A 4,840-nucleotide genomic window follows, 5' to 3' on the forward strand; every position below is an offset into this window, starting at 1 on the left:
TCAAACTTAGTCAGCTGAATTTTGTTATTTATTTATTTACGGTCGTGCTGTGCAGCATGAAGGCTCTTAGCTCCCTGACCAGGGATTGAACCTGCACCCACTGAAGTGGAAATGCAGAGTCTTAACCACTGGACTGCCAGGGAAACCCCTGAATTTTTTAAAAAAATTATTTATTGATTTATGGCTGTGCTGGGTCTCCATTGTTGCATGGGTTTTTCTCTAGTTGTGGTGAGCAGGGGCTACTCTTAGTTGTGGTGCACAGGCTTCTCATTGCTGTGGCTTCTCTTGTTGCAGAGCTCAGGCTCTAGGGTGCAAGGGCTTTAGAGCACATGGGCTCTAGGGCACAGGCTCAATAATTATGGCACAAGGGCTTAATTGCTCTGCGGCTTGTGGGATCTTCTGGAATCAAGGATCGAACCCACATCTCTTGCATTGGCAGGCGGATTCTTTACCACTGAGCTACCATGGAAGCCATTGGATTTTGTTTTTTAATAGTAGTTTTAGATTTAGGGTTGTATGCATTAACACAGCCAGAAATAGAAGGGTTAACTGCCGCCAGCAGGGGCAGGTGTTCGGAGAGAAGACCAGCTGCAGGTGATGGGAGGAAGGCCAGCCCAGGGTGCGTAACAGACAACAGGTGGCTGTGCTGTAAGGCGTTGGCGGCAAAAAGGAACAGCAGGAAGCACCAGGGCATCAAGAATGGCAGAGAACACAGCTGTGGGCATCCTAGGAGCAAACTGTAGGCAGGCCCCAGTGAAGTCCAGGTGTAGGAGGCAGAGAGAGGACTCTACCTATGACAGCCTGTTATAGGCTGGACTGTCTCTTCTTCCCAAATTTATGGTTGGAGTCCTAATTCCCAGAACCTCAGCATGTGACTGCATTTGGAGATAAGGACTTTAAAGAGGCAATTAAGGTAAAAAGAGGTCTTCTGTGTCATTTCTTATCCAATATGGCTCATGTCCTTATAAGAAGAGGAGATTAGGACAGAGATAGCATGCAGACTGAGGGGTGACCATGTGGGGACACACAGAAAAAGTGGCCATCTGCAAGCCAAGCGAAAGGACTGGCTTTCCAGTCCAGAAAGCAAACCTGCCAGCATTGTGATCTTAGACCTCTAGCCTCCAGAACTGTAGGAAAAAAATTCTACTCTTTAAGCCACTCAATATATGGTATTTCGTTGTGGCACCCAAGTAAACTAACACATTGCTGTCAGAGGGATTTGGAGAGAACAGGGCAGGGCTATAGTCCTAGAGGTAGGGCATCCTGGCTGGGTCTCAGTACCAAGCACATATCAAGGGTCAGGGAACCAGGACTGGGTCACTGACGCAGGGGAAGCAGGATCTCATTCATTCATTCAAGCAACAATAATTAATTAAGCTCCTCCTGTATGCTGGTCCCTGTTCCAGGCACTGGATACACTGTGACTGCAGTGGTCTGGTTGAAGGGTGACATCGGCTTGGATTAACAGAGTGGCGGTAGACTAGGTGATTTGACACAAACTGCCAACCTGGAGCTGATGTTTCCTGAATCTCCCTGCCCAGGCATATACCTACTTATCTACCTGCAGAAGGATTTGAGTTTCCTCATTTTCAGAGAGGAGGAACTGTAGAGCAGTGACCAGGCAGGTTGTTTATAACTTATCCAGAGATATGATTTTTCTCTTTGGGAGAAAGTGAAGTTTCAGTTTACACACAGTTTTCACTGGCACCTCAGATAACAAGGGCTTCCCAAGGGGCTCAGTGGTAAAGAAACTGCCTGCCAGTGCAGGAGACATAAGAGATGTGGGTTCAATCCTTGGGTCAGGAAGATCCCCTAGAGAAGGAAATGACAACTCACTCCAGTATCCTTGACTGGAGAATCCCATGGACAGTGGAGCCTGGTGGGCTACAGTCCATAGGGTCACGAAGAGCCGGATGCGACTCAGCGACTGAGCACACGTGTCAATTAACAAACTTGGATGTTCCCCTGAATGTCTCCATCTCGTGATCTTTAACACATAACATTCCCATGTTATCTTAACTTCATTAGTTTTTCTAAAATGTCACAGTTTCTTTCCCAAACCAAGTTTCATTGGAAAATTCAGACATTTCCAGGCAATAACTCCATCATCTGTGCCACTGTGGACAACCATTAGATAAACTTCCCTAATTTATACCACATCTGCTCTCCCAGTCCTGCTTGACTTTGAGCATTAAAAAAAAAACAAAAACCATCCAAATTATTTTTTTCCCAAAATAAGCATCCCTTCCACATTTCCCTCACCAATTTTCTATTAAGTGAAAGACAAATCGTCAACGTCGAATCAGCCAACTTTTATGAAAAGCTGGGAAGTCTTTCAAAAGATTTCAGAGTAAACTGCCTTGTAGAACATGACGAGTAGATAATGGGCCATAGTTTCATCTGTATGGTCCCTGTAGATCTCTTTGATAATTCTGGTAACCGAGGACTGTTTAGACACTGGCATCCTTCTCTATCACTGTGAAGGACTCTTTCCTCATTCCATCATTTGAAAAGTTAAAGCGATGTGAGCCTACAATCTCCCAACTTGATTTGCACTCTGGCCTTGTTTCATTTGGCAGGCAGCATAGGGGAAGAGAAAAGGACATAGGCTTTGAAGTCAGGCAGTCTTGAATTTGCCCATGGATTCTTCCCTCTTCTAGCCCTGTAATTGTGGGCAATTCTCTTAACCTGACTCTCAGTTTCATTAGCTACAAAATGGGGATAATAATATTTACCTAATAGGCTTGTGTGAGGATTAATGACACAACGTGGATGAAAGCATCAGCCCCTGCTGGCAGTGTAGTAAATGCTCATTAAATGGCAACTCTTTTAAAATAGTAACAACTGAAGATACCCTGACTAAAAAAGAAATAAATAAAGCACCTACTCTTCCCCATGCCAGACCCAAAGCTGAAACAGTAAATGTGTCATGTCACCTTAGATTTATAATCTTTGAGATCCAGCCAGTCCATTCTGAAGGAGATCAGCCCTGGGATTTCTTTGGAAGGAATGATGCTAAAGCTGAAACTCCAGTACTTTGGCCACCTCATGTGAAGAGTTGACTCATTGGAAAAGACTCTGATGCTGGGAGGGATTAGGGGCAGGAGGAGAAGGGGACGACAGAGGATGAGATGGCTGGATGGCATCACTGACTGGATGGACGTGAGTCTGAGTGAACTCCAGGAGTTGGTGATGGACAGGGAGGCCTGGTGTGCTGCGATTCATGGGGTTGCAAAGAGTCGGACACGACTGAGCGACTGAACTGAACTGAACTGAAAATTGGGAGATGGAATCAATGATCTCTGATTCCTCCCCTCTAGCTCCATCCTGCTAAGATCTTATGTTCAGGGAGAAATGAACACTGAAAAGCAGAAAAAAATTAGATCATCTTTTCTGACTAGTGCCTTTGAAAGCTCAAGCTGTGCTTCACTAGTACTCCAGTTCCAAAGCTTATAGGATGATGTTTTTTCAAGAGATCAGGAGAAGGAAGCCTGGGGGTAGGGGTGGGGGTGGAAGTGAGGAGAGTACCTGTTAACTTCATGGCTGCAAAACAGTTTTTCAGGGTTAACAGAAAAAGAACAAAGGGACATTTGACCTTTTCATGATTTTTTTAAAATGCAAAATACAAGGTATGCACATAATCTTGTTTTCTGACTGGTTCTTTAAAAAATCTGGCATATTAATGATCCCACTTAAAAGCACTGAAGATGGGGGCCAGAAGGAAACTTTTTCTTTCTGAACAATGACTGAGAAGGGAATTCTAATGAATATTTTGGCACACCGATCTCATTTTCTGGCTGCTTCAAGACCCAAGAGCTAGTAGGTCATAATTAAAGCCAATAATGGCAACTCCAGACAGTTATACAAATATTTTCCTGGTGCTGTCAATTCTCCGTGTTAAATGATTTAACATCATATTTGGGGAGTGTAGAACATACAGAGAGGGAATTGAATGTTGATATAAATTCTGGAACATTCACTGCAGATTGCCTCAGAAGATATTGTTTATTACATTCGGAGGAATCGTAAAATGTTTTCTTTAGTAGATAATTTTAAAGGACCCCTTCTGTGTGCAAGAACTGTGAAGTTTGTCTTTAAGCCCTCAGAACAAAATCACATTTTCTGCAGGAAAGAAACATATCCTGTGTTGGGGACTGAAACCTCAAGTTATGTAAATAAATGGACTTCTACCTCCAGTGCACCTTTCTGAAATGTTCTCTTTGATCCCCAAGAATTGCTAATGCTGTGGATGTGTTATATAACTTACAAAAGACCAAAGCTGCTCACTTTTCTGTCAATTCCAGTTCCAAAAAGAAAACCCACAAATACATCTGTTTGTAAAATCTGTTTAGGATCTTGAAAACAAGGTCTTCAATTTTGTCTTTTTTTTCCATAACAAATTTTGTATTTTTAAAAATGATAATTATGCGAAATCCTCCAGCCCCATCCCCACCCCTGTCCATTCCTACTTTAAACAGGAAGAGCGTTTCCTCCTGGATGAAAATAAAGTGTGTGTGTGCATGCTCAGTCCTGTCAGTCTCTTTGAGACCCCATGGAATGTAGCCTGCCAGGCCCCTCTGTCCACGGAATTTTCCAGGCAAGAATACTGAAGTGGGTTGTCATTTCCTCCTCCAGGAGATCTTCCTGACCCAGGGATTGAACCCACGTCTCCTGCGTCAACAGGCGGATTCTTTACTACTTAGCCATCTGGGGAGCCCGGAAATTAAGCAGCTCAATCTAAAATGGGTCTGAGAGAATTCTGAGGCACCACATTGGGATAAAATACACTGCCTAGTCAATTCATAAAGGCAAAGCTGGATTTATTCTGCAAAACAGTTCA

The sequence above is a fragment of the Bubalus bubalis genome, chromosome 16 (assembly GCF_019923935.1).
Source record: "Bubalus bubalis isolate 160015118507 breed Murrah chromosome 16, NDDB_SH_1, whole genome shotgun sequence".
In the NCBI taxonomy this organism is placed as follows: Eukaryota; Metazoa; Chordata; class Mammalia; order Artiodactyla; family Bovidae; genus Bubalus; species Bubalus bubalis.